At 46.4% G+C, this 23,391-nt stretch overlaps 1 protein-coding gene across 1 annotated transcript in view; it reads left to right on the forward strand.

The window, feature by feature from the left end:
• LOC112546503 (disintegrin and metalloproteinase domain-containing protein 20-like) overlaps positions 1 to 23,391 on the forward strand; it is a 149,956-nt gene that overhangs the window by 73,000 nt on the left and 53,565 nt on the right. The window lies entirely within an intron of this gene.

The following is a 23,391-nucleotide window of genomic DNA, read 5'->3' on the forward strand; positions in this document are numbered from 1 at the left end:
AGTCAGTGGGGACCACTATGACCATCCTGCCAACATCCCATATTCAAAGGCTGTAGAATGTTTCGTAGAATCTTGATTAAAGCATATATTTTTCAAAGATATTTAATCTGATTTTAAAGACTCCAAGTGATGTTAACTTGTTCCAGTGTTTACTTATCCTTTTTGCTAGGAAATTGCATCTTATTTTGAGGTTGAATTTATCTAACTTGAACTTCCAGCCATTGGGTCCTGTTATGATTTTATCAGCAAGACTGAGAAGTCTCCTTTCTTCTTCGAGTCATGTCCCTGTGGGTACTCCACTGTAGGTGTCGGGTCGTCCTGGCATAGATCGGAGTTTTCTTGAGCAGAGGTCTGCACATGAGCAGCTGTTTGTGCTCCTTTGATTTCTTGCGTGGTCCGGCTCCTGCTAGTTCCTTCTTCACCATCTGCGGTTGCAGATGGAGCAAGCCTTCTCTCCTCAGAGAAATCCTGTCAGGAATAGAATAGTTCTTCGAGTGGTTGCTCATGTCCATTCGAATCAGGTGTGTGCACTGCGTGCACCGCATCTCCGGAGTGTTTTCTCTAGCGGTACCCATAGTGCTGGCAGGGCGCCCCCTGGAATAGCACCGCTATAACGGAGCATAAGTACCCCTGCCAGTGCTCCCCCTCCTTAATTCCTTCTTACCACCCGTGACGGTCGTTGGAGCATGTCTCTCTCTCAGAGTAGTTAATGGTTCCCGTTTCTCTTAGTGTAGTGTTTGTAAATAGTTGTAAATAGTTTTAATTAGTTAGATAGTTAGCGAGTTCTTTGTTTTCCAGGACCACAAGGCTTTAAGGCTTGCGCAGCATGCACCAAGTTCATGCCTAAGGGAGACCCTCACAATAGCTGCTTAAAGTGTTTGGGTGAGAGCCACTTAGCAGATGTCTGTAAGATTTGCAGGTCATTCAAGCCACGCATGAAAATGGAGCGAGACTCGTGCTTGAAGCTTCTTCTCATAGAGGTGGCTCTTCAACCGGCACTGACTGGCCACTCCACGGTGCGCAGTGTGCCGGCGTTGACACAGGACGCCCCATCCCATGCACGGACTTTGGTACAGAGGGCTCGGTACCGTTCTTACTCCCCAGCACTGAAGAAACTAAAGGCTTCGCGGGGTAGGTCACCAAGCCAGAACTCCAGGTCGGGCTTACACCATCACTACATCTCACCGGTGCAGACGTCTACAAGTGCTGCTGTGTGGCGGAAGCGAGCGGGCCAACCATCCAGTCCGAGTCAGCGACCCTTGCATCGTTCCTCAACTCCGGAGACTTTTGAGGCAACACAGGACTTGATTAGCCTCACTACCTCCTCTCCATCGTCTGTTGAGGTGGCGAGGTCGAGGTCTTCTATGCCGGGAGCCATGTTGGCATCGGTTTCTCCTCCTCACCAGTTGGATCAGTCAGCACAGGTCACGTATGCAGCGGGACCATCTCCTGTGGGACAAGTAACACTTGCCTCTATGTCGTTGCCGGACTCGGCACAGGCTGCCATGCCCTGTGGCAGATCCCGGCTTCCTTAACCCCTAGCTGAAAGGGAGTCGAGAGGTGCTATTATGTCCTGCAGTTGGGACATGAGCACCTATATTCCCAGCCCGCACGGCTCTTCAGGCTTCCCTGGACACCGTTGACTCTGCAGCCCACACCATGGCGTCGGGTGTAGTTATGCACCATGGTGCCCGGCTGCAGGTGTCTAGAATACCTTCTGATGTCCAGACTACTATACAGGACCTGCCTTTTGACCGCAAAGCGTTGTTCTCAGAGCTTACTGACTCGAGGCTCCATATGCTCAAAGACACGAGGTCAACTCTCCAGTCCTTGGGGATCCGCACGCCGGTTCCTCAGCGACGTCAGCTTCCCTACAGACAACAGGGGAGAACACAGTCCCAGATCCCCCATGGGGATTACTGGAGACGCTGTCCTCGAGCTCCCAGTGGCGGTGTGGGGGTGGCTGCGGCCCTGTCTTGGTCCAGAGCTTGTCGTCGCTGCCCGAGAGGGGACAACCCCTGTGGGGTTGGACAGGGCCCCTCTCAAAAGTCCAAGCACCTGTTTTGACGATCCTCTAGAGAGTTGTGCACCAGTTTCCCCCTCGTCCCCCTGTTTGGAGCCAGGTTATCCCACTTTGCTCACGCCTGGGCAGAAATCACCACTGACGCTTGGGTTCTGAGAATAGTCAGGGATGGCTATACTATCCCTTTCCTGGGCTCACCCCCTTCCAATCCACCCGCCCCGTCCCTTTTCAGGGACACCTCTCACGAAAGCATTCTCCGCCAGGAGGAGGTGTTAGGGCTCCTCCAAAAGGGAGTGGTAGATAGGGTCCCTTCACACTTACGGGGCAAGGGGTTTTATTCCTGGTTTTTTATTGTCCCAAAACCCAAGGGTAGGGTTCGTCCCATTCTAGACCTCAGAGACCTCAAGAAGTCGGTGGTGAAATACAAATTCAGAATGGTAATCCTGGCCTCTGTCATCCCGGTGTTACAGTTAGAGGACTGGTACGCAACACTCCATCTCAAGGATGCTTACTTCCATGTGGAAGACTCAGCCACAGGAGGTTTCTCCACTTCATAGTGTCCCACTGTCACTTCCAGTTTACGGTGCTCCCCTTTGGACTTTCAACAGCACCCAGGGTCTTCACAAAATGCATGTCGGTCATTGCGGCCTTCCTCCGCAAAAAGGGGGTACACGTCTTTCTGTACCTAGACGACTGGCTAATTCGTGGTCAATCCTATGAACAAGTGGAGGCTCATGTTTTTCTTATAAGGACTCTCTTCTTAAGACTAGGTCTCATGCTGAACGAGGAAAAGTCATCATAGAATACTAGGAATGGAAGGGACCTTGAGAGGCCATTGAGTCCAGTCCCCTGCCCTCATGGCAGGACCAAATACTGTCTAGACCATCTCTGATAGACATTTATCTAACCTACTCTTAAATACTTCCAGAAATGGAGATTCCACAACCTCCCTGAGCAATTTATTCCAGTGTTTGATTACCCTGATAGTTAGGAACTTTTTCCTAATGTCCAACCTAAACCTCCCTTGCCCATTGCTTCTTGTTCTATCCCCAAAGGCCAAGATGAACAAGTTTTCTCCCTCCTCCTTATGACACCCTTTTAGATATCTGAAAACTGCTATCATGTCCCCCCTCAATCTTCTCTTCTAAACTAAACAAACCCAATTCCTTCAGCTTTCCCTCATAGGTCATGTTCTCTAGACCTTTAATCATTCTTGTTGCTCTTCTCTGGACCCTCTCCAATTTCTCCACATCCTTCTTGAAATGTAGTACCCAGAACTGAACACAATACTCCAACTGAGGCCTATCCAGTGCAGAGTAGAGCAGAAGAATGACTTCTTGTGTCTTGCTCACAACACACCTGTTAATGCATCCCAGAATCATGTTTGCTTTCTTTGCAACAGCACCACACTGCTGACTCATATTCAATTTGTGGTCCACTATATCCCCGAGATCCCTTTCTGCTGTACTCCTTCCCAGACAGTCGCTTCCCATTCTGTATGTGTGAAACTGGTTGTTCCTTCCTAAATGGAGCACTTTGCAATGTCCAGGTCATTTTGAATTATGACCCTATCCTCCAGATTAGTCACAACCCCTTGCAGCTTGGTATCATCTGCAAACTTAATAAGCATACTTTCTATACCAATATCTAAATCATTGATGAAGATATTGAACAGAGCTGGTTCCAGAACAGATCCCTGCAGAACTCCACTTGTTATGCCTTTCCAGCAGGATTGTGAACCATTAATAACTACTCTTTGAGTATGGTTATCCAGCCAGTTATGCACCCACCTTATAGTAGCCCCATCTAAGTTGTATTTACCTAGTTTATTGATAAGAATATCATGTGAGACCGTATCAAACACCTTACTAAAGTCTAGGTATACCACATCCACTGCTTCTCCCTTATCCACAAGACTCGTTATCCTATTAAAGAAAGCTATCAGATTGGTTTGACATGATTTGTTTTTTACAAATCCATGCTGGCTGTTCCCTATCATCCTATCATCGTTGACTCCCTCTCAGTGGCTAGAATTCGTGGGAGCCCTCTTGGATGTCAGAGTGGCACGAACATTCCTCCCCAGGAACAGATTTCTGGCCATAGTGTAACTGGTTTCCGAGTTAACCCGGTTCCCCATTACAATTGCCCGAGTCTGCTTGAGACTGCTGGGACACATGGTGGCATGCACTTATGCAGTATGCTACACTCGAATGAGGCTCAGATCATTGCAGGCCTGGTTAGCGAAGGTGTTCGACCAGTCCAAGGGTCTCTGGGACATGGTACTGAGGGTGCCTCCAGCGGTAATTGCCTCCTTACAGTGGTGGACTCAGGAGGCTGTGATGTGCAGTGGGGTTCCATTTACTTCCCCCCTCAGTGACACTAGTCACAGACGCTTCACACCTGGGTTGGGGAGCGAACCTGGGGCATCACAGGACCCAGGGCTTGTGGTCCCCTGCAGAATGGGACCTACATATAAATGTCTGGGAGCTCAGGGTAGTCAGGAGAGCCTGTGAGGCCTTCCTGACAAAGCTGTTGCACCGCTCTGTCCTGGTGCGCCTGGACAACACAGCGGCTGTGTTCTACATCAACAGACGGGGGGAGCCCAGTTGCCTCCCCTCTGTTGCGAGGTTTTGCGGCTGTGGGACCTGTGTGTAGTGCACAATATATTTTTGCAGGCAGAATACCTGCTGGGGTGCAAAAATTTGCTGGCCGATGCTCTGAGCAGGTCCTTCGGAGCCCATGAATGGTCCCACAAGGATTTGGCCCTTCATCAGGTCTTCCACAGGTGGGGTTGTCCCCAGTAGACCTGTTTGCCTCAGCACACAACACCAAGTGCCAGAGTTACTGCTCCCTGTTGGGGCTGAGGGACCACTCCAGAGGAGATGCCATGACCATGCTATGGCCGGTGGGCATCCTCTATGCATTCCCACCATTTCCCCTAATTCCCAGGGTTCTGACCAGGGTCAAGACCTTCAGGTCCATGATCATTCTGATAGCCCCTCGGTGGCCCAGGCAGTTCTGGTTCCCTATCCTGGTGGATATGCTCAGTGAGGAGCCTATAATGCTCCCGCCAGTTTGGGATCTCCTGACCCAGCCTTGGGATGGGGGAACTCATGGTTCACCCGAATCTCAGCTCTCTCCACCTGATGGCCTGGTTTATCCGTGGCTGACGCAACCAGAAAGGGAATGTTCCCATGAGGTGCAGATGGTGCTCCTAGGTAGCAGGAAGCCATCCACCAGCCAGTCCTATGCAGCCAAGTGGCGGCAGTTCTTGTTTTGGGTGTCCAGAAGGGGGGTGCACCTGTCCTGTGCACCTGTCCTGTCCATTCTGGACTACCTCTTTGAACTCAGGTCCGGTGGGCTCTCTGCCTCTTCTGACAAAGTCCATGTGGCCTCACTCTCCGCCTTCCATGTTGGATCGGCAGGAGTCTCTCTGTTCTCTGACCCTGTGGTCAAAAGGTTCCTTAAGGGTTTGGATAAGTTATACCCCTCGGTTAGACTCCCTCTCCCCGCTTGGGATCTTAACCTCATGTTGTCTAGACTTGTCGTCCCCCTTTGAGCCGCTGGCTACGTTGCTCTTTGAAGCACCTCTCTATGAAGGTTGCATTGATTGTAGTCATTACGTCGGCTTGCAGGGTCTCTGAGCTGAGGGCTCTAACTGTAAACCCGCCCTACTTAGTGTTCTTGGAGAATAATGGGAGGCTCCGTCCTCACCTGGCTTTTCACCCCAAGATGCTGGGCGGGCGTTAGCCTTTTATGTCGATAGAACGAAACCCTTTCGTAAGTCCATGCAACTGTTCATTGATTTCACAGACAGAATGAAAGGGCTCCCTATCTCGATCCAGAGGTTGTCCAGTTGGGTCGCGGGGTGTATCAGGGAGTGTTATGCCATGGCCGGGAAGGTCCTGCCCCGGGTTACAGCACATTTCACCAGGGTGCAGGTGTCCTCTGTAGCCTTTGGGGCGCAGGTTCCAGTTACCAAAATCTGCAGGGTGGCCACGTGGTCGTCAGTGCATACCTTTACGGCGCACTATGCGCTGACACAGCAGGCCAGGGAGGACGCAGGGTTGGGTTCTCTGGTCCTCAGCTCCCTGTTGTAAATGTGTTTGTTTCTCTGTACCACATTACACTTTTTTTCAACAGTTCTCTGTGTTCTGTTACTTGAATAAATATGTTTGGGTTGTTCAGCTTTTGTGGACTTCTCTTTCTGGGTGCTCCGACCCCTCCTCCATGAAGTGGGGTTAGCTTGGAAGTCACCTGATTTGAATGGACATGAGCAACCACTCAAAGAAGAAAAGAATGGTTACTTACCTGTAACTGTTGTTCTTCGAGATGTGTTGCTCATGTCCATTCAATTCCTCCCTACCGTCCCTTCATCGGAACATCCAGCAAGAAGGAACTAAGGAGGGGGAGCACCGGCAGGGGTACTTATGCTCCGCTATAGCGGCACTACTCCAGGGGGCGCACTGCCAGCACTACAGGTACCGCTAGGGAAAACGTTCCGGAGACGCTGTGCACACGGTGCGCACACCTGATTTGAATGGACATGAGCAACACATCTCGATGAACAACAGTTACAGGTAAGTAACCATTCTTTTCTATAGTGTTGTAGTTAGTTAGTTACAGTTTTCATAGTTCCTAGTTCATTTTATTCCTTAAAAAAAAAAAAGAGTGCATTACTTAGTACATCATGCAGTTAGCCATGCCGGGCTCTCCCGGCTTTAAGAAGTACATAATATGCTGTGACTCCATGCCAGCTTCGGATGGTCGTGCTGAGTGTATCAAGTGCCTTAGGAAGGCCCATGTGCCTCAAAAATGTGTCCACTGTGCCAAGTTGATGGTTAGGGCATGTAAGGACAGGGAAATGGTATTAAAAACGTTTTTACTTGACAAAGCGCTTCAACCACCGGAGCATTCTCATGCAGTCACGTGGTCTCCTAAAGCAGAGAAAAGAAAGGCTGTTTCGCCACAGTTAGCTCCAACTCGAAAAAGAGCTTCGCCAGCTCGATCTTTACCTTCAGTGCGAGTGTGTGTTCATGATAAGCCCAGCATGTCTGGCTCAGTGGCATCCAAACATAAGTCGCTTTCAGAGCCGAAATTGCGACAGAAATCTGCAACGATGTCATCAACATTCGTAACGGTCCACCGATCGGCACCACTGGCAACCACACCATGTACAAGGGTACTGACAACATCGACATCTTCCGTATTGGAACCATCAACAAACATACTGACAACCTCGGCACCATTGACCTCAGCACCAGCCACACACATTCCGACAACCTCGGCACTGAGCAGCGCAGCACCGATCAGCTCGGCATCTGGGCATCTTTGGCACCATGTCTCGTCCAGTCCTCTGGTACTGAAGAAAGCACCTTACTAATCTACCTCCATCAGATCAGCAAGCCTGGAACCGCTGACATTCTCACCAGCACCGTCTTCTGCACCACCTTATCCGTGTTCTTCTCATATAACAATGGATGCGACCCCTGTCATCCCACGTAAACAAACTAGGCACCATCTGCCTGGGTATCATTTATCACCGTCCCTTTATACAAGATACATACCTCATTCTCCTCCTCCTTCTTCAAAGGGATCACCACACTCACCCCATTCTACCGCCACATCATCAGGTGTGCTACAGAAACGGTATGTCATCTCAGCACAGTTCGCCATCCGATTTTACCACAGACAACATAGTCCAACATACTACAGATATCGCTCTTGGCATGGCTCGTCATTGCTATTATCACTCTGAATATGACTGTCCTTGCTGCCAGTCATCCGACCTCCCATGCTCCCTCAGTTTCCTCGCAACCCTCATATAGTCAGGGAGTAGCAATGTCACCACCTAATGCTCCCTCTACAGCTCATCATTTGGAACCAGAGAAAGGTCAACTCTCTGAGGTCAAAAATCACCCACCAGATATATCACCAACAGATCAGTCATCGTCATCCCCTGATGAAGTGGTCATACCTGGTGACCAGTCCCCTCCTGATGACCTGGGACAGTTTCAGGAGCTTTTCAAAAGGGTGACTGCATCTCAGGACATCACATTAACTGAGGTACCTGAGAAATAACACAGGATCCTTAAAAATTGCCAGCCCTCACAACTGGGAAAAGTTGCAATCCTCATAGACAATGCCATCATGGAGATATAGCAGACCCCAGCTTTGGCAACTCCAACTAACAAGAGAGCTGACAAAAAATATTTTATCCCTCCAAAGGGAGCTGATTTCTTATTTTCCCACTCTCAACCAAATTCTTTAGTCATTGACGCTGCACAACACAGAGCCAAATTACCACAATATAAAAACACGGTGGATAAAGATAATAAACGTATAGATCAGTTTGGGAGAGCTTTATTCTTTGGACACCTTACTCCTGCATATATCAAACTATGCAGTGTTACTCTCCAATCACAACTTTGATAACTACACAAAGTTGACCTCTTTCTTAGAACACCCGCCAGACTCCAAAAGACCCATTTTAAAAGCCATAGTTCAGGAAGGCTATGCCTCCTCCAGAACAGCACTCCAAATTGCGCTAGACATCACTAACAGCAGCCAGAGCTACTGTGACAATAGTTATGAGGAAAGCCTCTTGGTTACAATCTGCAGGGGTCCCTCATGAGCTACAGTCAAAGGTGGAAGATCTTCCTTTCGACAAGCAAAAATTATTTGCTGAGAAGATGGATGATGTGCTGCATTCCAGCAAAGACTCTAGAATAACACTGCACACACTTGGTATGTATACTCCCCCATTCTGCCGTAAACGATATACTCCATGTCAAAAGCAGTGGGAGTTCTCCTACTTCAGGTACCAACAATGCTCTTTTGATCAATTAAGGAGCAAACAACACCAACAGAGGAAACACCCACAGAGCAAACTAGGCAAACAAGCAGTAGGTTTGACCAGTTGGTTGAGGGTCTGCAAAATCTCCCCATCTCGCACGAAACATTACACCCTGCTCTGGCCTTCCACCATCATGTGAGGTCTTTTCGTCATCTCTGGGCAGCCATCACATCAGACTGTTCAGTCTTTGAGATAATCATCAGGGTACACCATCCCCTTTATCTTGCTTCCCCCCACCCACTCCATCCCTCTTCAGGGACCCCTCTCCTATTAAAAAAGGAGGTACAACGACTGCTCAATCTAGGAGCAGTGCAAGTAGTACCAGAGGACTTCAGAGACAAGGGGTTCTACTCCCATTACTTTCTCACCGCAAAAACGGGACGGGAGGATGGCAGCCAATTTTGGATCTCTGCAAATTGAATTGGTACCTTTGAAAGCAGCGATTCAAAATGGTTACTCTAGCTTCAATAATCCCAGCATTAGAGAAGGGAGACTGGTTTGCAGCCATCAACCTGCAGGGTGCCTATTTTCACATAACTATTCACCCTGCTGCAGATGGTTCCTACGTTTCATGGTAGGTACAGATCATTATTAATACCAAGTACCTACTGTTCAGCCTTTCATCAGCACTGAGAATGTTTTCAAAGATGTTACCCGTTGTCATGATCTGCCTTCGCAGACAAGCCATGATTATTTTTCCATACCTCGATGATTGTTTGGTAAAAGGTCCATCAGAAGAGGAGACACAGCGACTGATGACAACAACCAGGCAAACACTCTATCTCTTGGGTTTTATACTCAATGCACAGAAGTCAATGCTACAACCTACACAAACTCTAGAATTCATAGGTGCCAAGCTAGATTCTATATCTGCAAGAGCATACCTCCCTTTGCATAGATTCCAAGCAACCCAAGAACTGTTACTACTGTGGTGATGAGGGACTTCAACTATCCAGACATATATTGGAGAAATTAACACAGAGGGGCACAGACTATCCAATAAGATCTTGGACTACATTGAAGACAACTTTTTATTTCAGAAAGTTGAAAAAGCTACGGGCGGGAAGCTGTTCTAGATTTGATTTTAACAAATAGGGAGAAACTGGTTCAGAATTTTAAAGTGGAAGGCAGCTTGGGTGAAAGTGATCATGAAATCATAGAATTCATGATTCTAAGGAATGGTAGAAGGGAGAACAGCAAACTAGAAAAAATGGATTTCAGGAAGGCAGATTTTGGTAAGCTCAGAGAGCTGGTAGGAATGTTCTATGGGAAGGAAGGCTGAGGGGAAAAACAACTGAAGAGAGTTGGCAGTTTTTCAAAGGGACATAATTAAGGGTCCAAAAGCAAGCTATTCCACTGCATAGGAATATATGGAAAAAGACCACCTTGGTTGGCTTAACCAGGAGATCTTGCATGAACCAAAAATAAAAAAGGAGTCATATAAAAAATGGAAACTAGGACAAATTACAAAGGATGAATACAGGCAAACAATACAGGAATGCAGGGGCAAGATAAGAAAGGTAAAGGCTCAATACGAGCTCAAACTAGCTACAGGCATAAAGAGACACAAGAAGACATTCTATAAATGTATTAGAAGCAAGAGTATCAGAAGCAAGAGGAAGACCAAGGACAGGGTAGGCCCACTGCTCAGTGAGGAGAGAGAAACAGTAACAGGAAACTTGGAAATGGCAGAGGTGATTAATGACTTCTTTGTTTCGGTCTTCACCGAGATGTCTGATTACAGAATACCTAACATAGTGAATGTTAGTGGGAAGGGGGTAGGTTTAGAAGATAAAATAAAAAATAAGTTAAAAATCACTTAGAAAAGTGAGTTGTCTGTAAGACTGATGAAATGCATCCTAGAATACTCAAGGAGTTAATAGGAGAGGTATCTGAGCCTTTAGCTATCCTTTTTGGAAAATCATGGAAGACAGGTGAGATTCCAGAAGACTGGAAAAGGGCAAATATAGTGCCCATCTATAAAAAGGGAAATAAGAAGAACCCAGGAAACTACAGACCAGTCAGTTTAACTTCTGTACCAGGAAAGATAATGGAGCAAGTAATTAAGGAATTCATCTGCAAACACTTGGAAGATAATAAAGTGATAGGGAGCACCCAGCATGGATTTGTAAAGAACAAATCATGTCACACCAATCTGATAGCTTTCTTTGATAGGATAATGAGTCTTGTGAATAAAGGAAAAACAGTGGATGTGGAATACCTAGACTTTAGCAAGGCATTTGATATGGTCTCACGTGATATTCTTATCAATAAGCTAGGCAAATACAACTTAGATGGGGCTACTATAAGGTGGGTGTATAACTGTCTGGATAACCGTTCTCAGAGAGTAGTTATTAATGGCTCACAATCCTGCTAGAAAGGTAAAACAAGTGGGGTTCCACAGGGGTCTGTTTTGGGACCGGTTCTGTTTAATGTCTTCATCCACTATTTAGATGTTGGCATAGAGAATACACTAATTAAGTACTCTCTTAAGTTGTGAGGTGTTGCAACTGCTTTGGGGGATTGGGTCATAATTAAAAATGATCTGAACAAATTGGAGAAATGGTCTGAGGTAAACAGGATGAAGTTCAATAAGGACAAATACTAAGTGCTCCACTTAAGAAGGAACAATCAGTTTCACACATACAGAATGGGAAGTGACTGTCTAGGAAGGAGTATGGCAGAAAGGGATCTAGGGCTTATAGTGGGCCACAAACTAAATATGAGTCAACAGTGTGACGCTGTTGCAAAAAAAGCAAACATGATTCTAGGATTCATTAACAGGTGTGTTGTGAGCAAGACACAAGAAGTCATTCTTCCGCTCTACTCTGCACTGATTAGACCTCAGTTGGAGTATTGTGTCCAGTTCTGGGCACCGCATGTCAAGAAAGATGTGGAGAAATTGGAGAAGGTCCAGAGAAGAGCAACAAGAATTATTAAAGGTCTCAAGAATGTGACCTATGAAGGAAGACTGAAAGAATTGGGCTTGTTTAATCTGGAAAAGAGAAGATTGAGCAGGGACATAATAGCAGTTTTCATGTACCTAAAAGGGTGTCACAAGGAGGAGGGAGAAAAATTGTTCTTCTTGGCTTCTGAGGATGGAACGAGAAGCATCTTATTAATCTCTTTTTACATTTTCAAAAGTGCCAGGGGGTAGCCATATTAGTCTGTAACTAAAAAAAAATACCTTAGAAAACTGTGAATAGTGCTGCTGCACCTTAAAAGCTAACAAGAAATGTAGATGGTATCATGAGCTTTCATGGGCATAACCTACTGAAGAAGTGGGTTATGTTCACAAAACTTACGATACCGTCTTCATTATATAGAGGCTGTAAATTAATCTCTGTTTTTTTAAATCTATACCTTTCTTAATGATCTGCGACATTCTGTTTACTTCTTTGACTACCACTGCACATTGAGTGGATGTTTTCAGAGAACTATCCATAATAGCTCCAAGAATTTTCTCTTGAGTGGTAATAGTTAATTATTCCTCATCAGTTTGAACATATACTTGGTCTTATGTTTTCCAATGTGCATTACTATGTACTTATCAACATTTGATTTCATTTGCCATTTTGTTGCCCAGCCAGCTAGTTTTATGAGATCACTTGATGCTCTTCAAAGTCTGCTTTGGACTTAACTGTCTTGACCAGTTTGGTATCATCTGCAGATTTTTCCACCTCACAGTTCACCCCTTTTTCCAGATCATTTATGAATATGTTGAATAGTACTGGTTCCAAATACAGATTCCTGGGGAACAACATTAATTACCTCTCCTCATTCTGAAAATTTACCATTTTTTCCTACCCTTTGTTTCCTATTTTTTAACTAGCTATAATTCCATGAGAGGGCCTTCTGTCTTATCTCGTAACAGCTTTCTTTGCTGAAGAGCCTTTGGTGAGGGACCTTGTCAAAAGCTTTCTCAAAATCTTAAATATGCTATATCCACTGGATCCCCCTTGTCCAGATGTTTGTTGACCCCCCTCAAAGAATTCTAGTAGGTTGTTGAGGCATGATTTCCTTTTACACAAGCCATATTGACTATTCTCTAACAAACTATGTACATCTGTGTGTCTGATATTTCTTTTCTTTACTATAGTTTTAACCAGTTTGTCTAGTACTAAAGTTAGACTTACAGGCCTGTAATTGCCAGGATTACTTCTAGAGCCCTTTTTAAGAAATGGCGTCCAGTCATTTGGTACAGATACTGATTTAAATGAGACGTTACAACTCACATTTAGGGTATGTCTGCACTGCAATTGTGTATCTTATTTTGATTATATTTTGATGTATTAAAAAATTGCTATTACTTTTTGAACGTTTGGCTAGCTGTTCTTCAAATTCTTTTTTGGCCTTCAAAATTATATTGTTAAATTTCATTTGCCAGAGTTTATGCTCCTTTCTATATTCTTTGTTATTTAACTTCCACTTTTTAAAATGATTCCTATTTTAGTTTTATGTTCCTTATTTGAAGGAATATCCTAGCTAGATCAGTGGTTAATGATCAATGTCTCAGTGTGTCACTAACAAGCCATATTGAGTAGAGTGTCCCAGGAGTCAGATGTGGGGCTGGTTTTGTTCAACATCTTCCTTAATAATATAGAAAATGGGATGGATTGCACCATCAGCAGGTTCATAGATGACACTAAAGTTCAGATGAAAGGTAGATATGCTAGAGGATTGTGGGAGGGTCCTGAGTCAACTTGATAAATTGTGGATTGGTACAAAAGAAATCTAATGAGGTTCAACAAAGACAAGTGCAGAGTTATACGCTTTGAAAGAATGACTCCCTGGTAGTGCTACAGGTTGGGGACCAACTGACTAAGCAGCAATTCTGGGCTACGTCTACACTGGCCCCTTTTCCGGAAGGGGCATGTAAATTTCACCAGTCGTCGTAGGGAAATCCGCGGGGGATTTAAATATCCCCCGCGGCATTTAAATAAAAATGTCCGCCGCTTTTTTCCGGCTTTTAAAAAAGCCGGAAAAGAGCGTCTACACTGGCCCCGATCCTCCGGAAAAAGTGCCCTTTTCTGGAGGGTCTTATTCCTACTTTGAAGAAGACCCTCCGGAAAAGGGCACTTTTTCCGGAGGATCGGGGCCAGTGTAGACGCTCTTTTCCAGCTTTTTTAAAAGCCGGAAAAAAGCGGCGGACATTTTTATTTAAATGCCGCGGGGGATATTTAAATCCCCCGTGGATTTCCCTACGACGACTGGTGAAATTTACATGCCCCTTCCGGAAAAGGGGCCAGTGTAGACGTAGCCCTGTAGACAAGGACCCGGGGATTACACTGGATAAGAAGCTGGATATGAGTCAACAGTGCACCTTTGTTGCCAAGAAGGCTAATAGCATATTGGGATGCACTAATACAAGCACTGCCTGCGGATCAAGGGATATGATTATTCCTCTGTATTCATCGCTGGTGAGGCCACAGCTGGAGTATTGTGTCCAGTTGGGGTCCTCACTACAGAAAGGATGTGGACATTTTGGCGAAATTTCAGTGGAGGGCAACAAAAATAATTAGGGGGTTGGAGCACATAAAGTATGAGGTAGACATGAAGTACAACTAGACTGTACTCAACAGTGGCACATAACAAGGAACAATGATCTCAAGTTGCAATGGGTATGTCTGGGTTGGATATTAGAAAAAACTATTTCACTAGGAGGGCGGTGAATATTGGAATGGGTTACTTAAGGAAAGTGGTGGAATCTCCATCCTTAGAGGTTTTTTAAAGCCAGGCTTAATAAAGTCCTGGCTGGGATTATTTTCATGGGGTTGGTCCTGCTTTGAGCAAGTGTTTGGACTAGATGATCTCCTAAAGTCTCTTGCGACCCAACCATCTATGTTTCTGTGTTTATCATTGTGACTGCATGTGCCCTGAGGGAGGCCCTGTGGTCCTGTCAAACCCCATCCCAAGAAGAAGCTGGAAAGGTGAGTCCTCTAAGTCAGGGGTGGAGAACCTTTTTTGGGTCAGGTGCCACTAATGCGCCGAAAAATCAGTCGGGGGTCACACCCAAGTGAGAAGAAGAAAAAAATAAAAACCCCTCACTAACGTGGCTCCTATCTGAGAAGCAGAAAGACACACCCACAGCAGAGCCTAGTGGGGCCCTGCCTAGTAGATTTTGTGTGCTCCAGTCCTGCGGTAGGCCAGTGTGAGGGCCCTGAACCTCGGGGACTGGATCCAGGCAAGATGGGGGCCACATATGACCCCCAGTCCTGAGGTTTCCCACCCCTGCTCTGAGTGGTCGAAGAATGCAGCCAATCTAGTGGTCTGAGAAGCAGCTAATCTGGGCTCAGTTGGCCCATGTAAAAGGAGCTGCAGTACGAGAGTGAGTCAGTTACTGTCTGGAACCAGAGAAGTGAAATGTTGCTCCTGGTTGGCTGAATGAACTGCAGTACCAGTGACAAAGCAGTTTTTTGTAGGTACTGGGGGAGCAAGAAGGAGCTCCTGGGTGACTGCAGGGTCTTAAGCAAGACTTCAGCACTAGTTAAGGGCAAAGGAAACGTATTGGGGGGTAAATCAAGAAGTGCCCCTGGAAAAAACAGCAATTAGTACAAGGATGCAGCAAACAGTTGCTTCTTTTAGGCTCCTTGGCTCAGGACCCAGAGTAAAGGGTAGGTCCAAGTTCTCCCACTGGCCACTTGTGGAGTAGCACTGCTGCTCAAGGAGAGGGTCAAACCAGGCTCCAAGAGAAGATTGAAGCCCCCAGAGAGAATCAGTAGTTTTGGAACTGTGGTACGCTATGAACTGAAAGTGACACAGCTTAAGTCATATTTCTCCAGCTGATACACCCAAGGCTTAGTGATTTTTGTTATAATAGTTTTCTAGGGAATACAGTGCAACTTGGTAATTTTCACAAGTAAATATCTTGAATCTGTTCAAAGTGAGGACAAATGAAACCATATTTTCTGCTTTAGTCCTAATTCTTATCATTATGAACTCAAAACACCCCTAGGTTTTTGTCATGTGCAATTATTACTCCTAAAGGAATTGTACTTCACTGTACATTCACAGAATTTCATGTCTCCCTCCCCCCACAGAAAAATGATGAGAAAGCAATGAGAACCTTCAAAAATTATCATGCACTGTGACAGAGCAGGGGTGATAAAGCAGGTGAAAGAGCTTGATGGAAGGGGAAAGAGGCAGAGAGAGTCAGCAATCCTGGCTAATTAGGGGCAGCTGAGACAGGGAAGCTGCAAAATCAATGGGGCTGCCTGGAGGCCTATTTAAGAACTCTCTGTGGGTGAGGGGGAGAGAGAGCTGAGAAGGAGTTTGGAGAGCTGTGAGAGTGGAGAGAATTGAGGAGTTTGGAGAGCTGTGATGGAGTTTAGAGAGTGGAGGAGGAGTTTGGAAAGAGAAAGACATCAGGGGAGCCAAGAGAACAGCATCAACCTTGTTAAAGACTACAGGGAGACAACAAATCTCAAACCAAGGCAAGTGAGCCATATACTGTGACTCCTAGACAGTAGGCTGGTCAGGGGCCCAGGAGTGGGACTGACCCTGCCAAAGCACCTATCCCTGGCAAGTTGATTCTGGCCCCAGGAACAGCCAGTAGAGACATAAATCACTGGGACTGTGCAGTATGTATGTATGTGTGTGTTTGAGAGAGACACATACACTATCCTTCTCATTCTCTACAGTAGCATGCTTGGCATGGAAGGGCAGGGTTAAAGGGTATTTCTGAAGACCTAGACATGAGGAAACCTTTATCTCCTCAGGCAGAACAGAATGTAGTAGCCTTTCTGATTAGTAAATGTCACATAAAAGTCATATGTGAGTATTGCAGCTTAGCAGGCCTGGGATGGAAGTGTCCATCCCTGCCGTACACAGCTTAGCATAGCCTTGGACCCTGCAAGCACAAACAGCAGCTGGGCTTTATCAGCTTTAACCCATGCCTTGGACTGGGAAACTACTAAGCAGTAAAAAGTTTGACCTCGGTCTCAGCTCATAAGAGTGATAAGAATGGTGCTGAGCCAGGTATATGCACACCTGGTAAACAATGGAGCTACGTCTACATTGGCCACCTATTACGGAATAGGCATGCTAATGTAGAACTTTGGAAGAGGCAAATGCGCGGGGGATTTAAATATCCCCCGCGGCATTTGCATTTTCATGGCCGCCGCTTTTTTCCGGCTTGGAGATAAGCCGGAGAAAAGCGTCCAGACTGGCGCGATCCTCCGGAATAAAGCCCTATTCCTTACAAGTAGGAATAAGAGATCCTCCGGAATAGGGCTTTATTCCGGAGGATCGCGCCAGTCTGGACGCTTTTCTCCGGCTTATCTCCAAGCCGGAAAAAAGCGGCGGCCATGAAAATGCAAATGCCGCGGGGGATATTTAAATCCCCTGCGCATTTGCCTCTTTCAAAGTTCTACAATAGCATGCCTATTCCGTAATAGGTGGCCAATGTAGACGTAGCCTGGTAGTATAACTAGTTCAGGGTATGTCTACACTTCCTCCCTAGTTCGAACTAGAGTGGCTAATGTAGGCATTCAAACTTGCAAATGAAGCCCGGGATTTAAATATCCCGGGCTTCATTTGCATGTTCCCAGGTGGGTGCCATTTTTAAATGCCCGTAGTTCGAACTACCTGCCCACGGCTACATGTGGCACGGACTAGGTAGTTCGAATTAAAGCTCCTAATTCGAACTACCATTAAACCTCCTTGCAGGAGGAATATTTAAGTCCCGGGCTTCATTTGCAAGTTCAAATGCCTACACTAGCCACCCTAGTTCGAACTAGGGTGGCATTGTAGATATACCCGTACGGAGTATCATGCCCACTGATTCTCACCAGGGACCTGGACCTCGGAGGGTGCCCTGGATCCCCCAGCTGGAGCCACGTCCACTGCGGCCAAGTGCGAGGTGACCGGGACAGGACTCCCTGCAGATGGAAGGGGCGTAAGCATTTCCAAGTGCTTGTTACTCTCTTATGCATTGCTTTAACTATGCTTATTGGCTTGTTACTTTGCAGTATCTGTGAAACCATCTAGCAGTATTAAGCCTGTAATAGTAGTGACGTATTGAGATTAATAAAATAAACTATCTTTCATCAACTCTGTCTTGAAGTGAATCTCCAACTTTGTTCAGCTCTGGCCCTGTGAGTTGACATGAACTGTTCCCATTGTCTTTGTGAATTTGCCCAGTATATAAAACAGATGTAAAAGTTTTAAGGCTCCTGTACATTGCCTGTACATTGCCAGAGTGATTTAAAGCAGTGGTTTTCAAACTTTGTCATGACCCAACACTGGGTGGTGGAATGTAAAGAGCTGGGTCCTCTTGCTCATCACCCCAGAGCCCTGATGGCTTACTAAACCTGGGCTATGACCCACACTTTGAAGACCACTGAGGGAGTCCCTTCCTGTTCTGACATCATGTGCCCTGGAAGCAGCTGGCTCATCTAGTTCCTAGGCTGGGGGTATGCCTTCACATTCCCGTTGGCTGGGAACCTTCATTCCCAGCTCTGTTGAGTCATAGGCATCAACAGTTCTCTTTAGCTGGGTTGCCAGAAAAAGGTTTGGAAATCATTGATTTAAAGGACACTATGGGTGCATCTATACAGCACCTTTATCTCGAAATAAGATACGCAATCTGCATACCATAAATTGTGTATCTTATTTCAATGCTATTTTGAAATTTGGCACTGTCTGCAAAATGCCAAATTTTGAAATAACATGTTATTTCAAGACATCCCTTGACCCTCATGCAAAGAGGGTTACAGGGATGCCAGAATAGCACACCCGTTGTTTCAAAATCTATTCACCCCTTCATCTGTTGCTTGGGTGAGGGCTGTGTCCAAGAAAAATGCCCTCACTGCTCAAAGTTAATGGCGAGGGCCCGCCAAGACAGAGAGATGTGGCTCTGGATGATCCTTTTTGACAAAGCCCTTCAACCAGCACACTTAGGGATGGCTTCAGACTCGGTCACCTTTCAAAAGCAAAGAGCCTCTTCGCTGGGCTTGGTTCCCTCAAAAAAGATAAGGGCATCGCCTATTTGATCCCTGCCATCTCTATTGCGGAGCAGGGTTAGTGATGGATATAAAGCTGGCTCCTCCAGTGCTGCCGCTTCTCACTCAAAGGCAGTTTCTGCATAAAAAATGAAGACGCTAACCCCCCAATGCTGATGATGAGGATGCCGGCAGAACTGAGGGAAACATTGGCACTGGCGACTCCGACTGCCAAAATCCCGGCACCAGCAACGGTGCCAAAACCAAGAGCACCAGAGACCCTTGCCGCACCAGAAGCCGCCGCACCGGGCGGAACCGCTGCCATTTCGGCACTGAGGAAAGCCTCTTCCACGTCGATGAGGGACAACAATCCTACTCCAGACTCTCCTTCACCAACTTTTTCACCGGCACTGTCGCCCTCACCTCCGGCCCCAAGGTCACTGGTACTATGTTCCCATGTCATGAAGCGATCTGGATCCCTTCCTTCTCCATACCTTAGACCACCTTCTCCATTTCTGCAGGACCCTGGACCAGTTTACCATCATTCAAGGCATCTTTTTGTGTCTCCACCATCATCATCCAGAATGTCATACTGGGCTGCCCACTCTCCTTTATCACCACAGGAGTGGTACTGGAGAGGTTATACACGCCATTATTGATAAAGGCGTTCCTCTCCTGAGAGATGTTACCACTACTATGATGATTGTCACCACTACAGGTCTCATTACTATTCTGCTCATTGCTGTTATCTGCCCAGATCTTGGGAATGGTCCCTGGGTGGGTGCAGGTCCCCGAGACATTTGCCCGTCTCATCCTTGCCTTGCAGCCATTCTTCACCGCACAGCCTCAATCTTCATCTTCTCAACTTCAGTAGTCAGAGGAAACCCAGGTCTCAGATGCAGAAGAAGTTCCACCTGACACTTCTCCGACAGACCACTCCTCATCCTTGCCTGATGAAGCTGTCATCCCAGGGGATGTCTCTCCTGGATGACCTTAAACAATTTCAAGAATTGTTTGAGAGTAGCTGCTAGTCAGGAGGTTCAGCTGGCAGAGGTGCAGAAGAAGCACCACTGTCTCCTCAAGAACTTACAACCTGCTCACAGATCCAAAATAGCCATCCCAGTAGATGAGATATTAGAAGCAGCTGATGAAATCTGGCAGACACCAGCCTCTGCCCCATCCACAAATAAAAGAGCAGACAGGAAATATTTTGTTCCATTAAAAGGGATGGAATTTCTCTTTACCCATCTGTAGCTCAACTCTTTAGTTGTTGATGTCACACAGCACAGGTCCAAGGCGCCACAATTTAAAAACACAACAGCAGACGAAGAGAGTCAGAGACTAGAGTTATTTGGGGGAGAGGTTTAGGCATCAGCCAAGCTTCTACTTAGGATTGCTAATTATGCAGCTCATTGATCCAATCACAATTTTGGCAATTATACAAATAGCACTTATGGAACATCTCCAAGAGGCCTATCCTTAAGGCTATCGTATGAGAGGGCTACAACTCCTCTAGAATGGGCCTCCAGATAGCCTTAGATGTGGCAGACACAGCCTCTAGGTTGACTGCAATGGCAGTTGTAATGAGAAGGGCTTTGTGGTTGCAAACGGCAGGAGTCCCCAGGGACCTACAAAACAAGGTCAAAGATTCACCATTCAACAAGTTAAAATTGTTTGGGGAGAAGACTAATGAAGTCTTGCACTCTAGGTAGGACTCCCATACAGCCCTGCACACTCTGGTGCACACACCCGTACCGTCACAAATGCTATGTACCATATCAGCGTCGCTACAATTACTTGTTCAACAGACCACAACAGTAGCACCAACAACAGGGGTTTGATCAATCTCACACTCAACCGTGACCCCAGAGACTAAAACCAAAATGTTCGTAACCAGCTAACAAGCAGCAGGCTCAACTCCTCAGTCAAGGGCAGCAATGCCATTGCCATTGTCGCACCACACTAAAGCACATCACCCATTTTTCACCACCGACTAAGACCTTACTACCACCAATGGTCTATGATTACGTCAGATCAGTGAGTTCTAGAGAGAGACTTAACGGGCTATGTAATACCCTGCCTATCCATTCCACCAACCAACCCACCCATCCTGTCTCTAGGGACCCTTCTCACATGGACTTATTGAGAAAAGAAGTTGATCACCTCTCTCTAGGAGCTGTGGAAAGGGTACCAGATGACTTCAGGGGAAAAGGGTTCTGTTCTCACTATTTCCTCACCCAAAAGAAGACAGGAGAGTGGAGACCAATACTAGATCTTTGAAACCTAAACCGCTATCTCTGGAAACAGTGCTTCAAAATGGTGACCCTTGCGTTAGACAACAGCAACTGGTTTGGTGCACTCAACCTTCAAGATGCCTGTTTCCACATTGCTATTCACCCCGCCCAGAGGCGATTTCTTCGCTTCACAGTAGGCATGGACCACTTCCAGTACAGAGTCCTCCCTTTTGGTCTGTAAACCGCTCCCAGGGTGTTGTTGAAGATCCTGGCAGTAGTAGCCGCACATCTGCATCAAAAGGGCATCTCTGGAGATATTTAAGAGTAGGTTAGATAAATGTCTATCAGGGATGGTCTAGACAGTATTTGGTCCTGCCATGAGGGCAGGGGACTGGACTCAATGACCTCTCAAGGTCCCTTCCAGTCCTAGTATTCTATGATAATCTTCCCTTATCTGGACGATTGCTTGCTAAAAGGCCACTCACCAACGAAAACACTTGCTCTACTACCAGCAAACCTTCCACTTCCTTGGTCTTCTGATAAACGATCAAAAATCTGCACTCGAGCTCACTCAATTTGGATTTAATTGGCGCTCACCAGGACGCTACCACGTCAAGAGCCTACTTACCTCTTTAGCAGTTTTAAGCTTTCCAGATGCTAGTCGATATCATTCTTCACAGTCTAACCATCAAAATAATTATGTATTTACAATTGATGGGCTACGTGGTGGCCACCATATACGTAGTTTGGCACACCAGGCTACACTTCTGCTGTATACAACTTTGGATAGCATCTGTCTATACTTCGACAGGACACCATGTACACCGAGCGGTAGCACTTCCAGGCCACATTCAAGACTCTTTGCAGTGATGGACAGATGAGGAGAACCTTCTATCCTGTGTTCCCTTTCATCAATCACAACTCTCATTCCAAATAACCACAGATGAGTCCCTCTTAGGCCGGGGAGCACATATGGATGGGATGTCAGTCCAAGGCCGATGATTCCCCCCCCCCCCCCCCCCCCCAGGAATCATCCCTACATATAAACCTTTTGGAACTCAGGGCAGTCTTCAACATCTGCAAGCACTTCCACAAGTACATTCACAACACAATGGTCAAAGTACTTACAGGCAACATTGTTATAATGTATTATATCTATTGTCAGGGCAGTGCATGATCCTGTTCCCTTTGTGCAGAAGCAATTTGCCTCTGGAATTGGTGCATTCGAAACATCGCTCTCATAGCCTCATACTTGCCAGGCATCAACAACGCTACAGCTGAATTTCTCAGCAGGCACTTTGCACCAGACCACAAATGGGAGCTTCGCAGCAACGTCCTTCTCAGTATATTCCAGCATTGGGGATTCCCCCATAAACCTCTTTGCTACTTTCCACAAGAGGAAATAGTGTTACTATTGCTCCAGAGCAGGAGCGGGCCTGGGCTATCTCAGTGATGCCTTCCTCCTTAACTAGAAGGGACCACTCCTTTATGTCTTTCCTCCCACAGTACTCTCATTGACATTGATATTGTGACTCTGAGACCCTCCTTCCAGTCTTCAGAGTACTGCTACTCAGTCACCCACAGTGGAGCACCCATGAGGACATCACTCAAAGAAGAAAGCGAAGTTACTCACATTGGTGCAGTAACTGTCATTCATCGAGAGGTGTGTCCCTGTGGGTGCTCCACTACCTGCCCTCCTCCCTGCTCTGGAGTCTTTTTCTTGTATCTTTCAGATTCCGGGGCAGATTTGAGGAATTGGCGAGAGCCAGACCACACACGTGCATGCGCGGTCCAGCTGATTACCACTACGGAAAAGTCTCCGATCTGCAGCACCAGGACGAGCCCGACACCTACAGTGGGGCACCCATGGGGGGACACATCTTGAAGAACAACAGTTAATGCACCAAGAGTAACTTTTCTTTTTGGGATACCTCAGGTATCCCGAAATATCTCTGCAGTGTAGACATAGCCTATGAGCCTATAGTGCTTATGGGTATGTCTACACTACAGTGTTATTTTGAAATATCTAATTTCAAAATAGTTATTTCACAATAAGATATTCCAAAATAACGTGTCTACACACAAAATGCATTTTGAAACAGCATTTGGCAATTTCAAAATAGCGTATCCACACTGAGTGGACGCTGAATTGCATTTAAGGCCGGCCGGAACTAGGTCTGGCAGGGCATCAGGTCAGGAGTTTCTTTGTGTGGCTGCTGCTTGAGGTTATCTGAGGCCTGTGCTTAAAGGGACCCTCCCCTCTTTCCCCCCCTCCCTCCCCGGACAGCTGGTTCTCAAGTTTCCCTGCTTGCTTGCCTATCTCGATGAGGGATAGCA

The sequence above is a fragment of the Pelodiscus sinensis genome, chromosome 1, assembly GCF_052426305.1.
Source record: "Pelodiscus sinensis isolate ZL-2025 chromosome 1, ASM5242630v1, whole genome shotgun sequence".
Classification (NCBI taxonomy): domain Eukaryota; kingdom Metazoa; phylum Chordata; order Testudines; family Trionychidae; genus Pelodiscus; species Pelodiscus sinensis.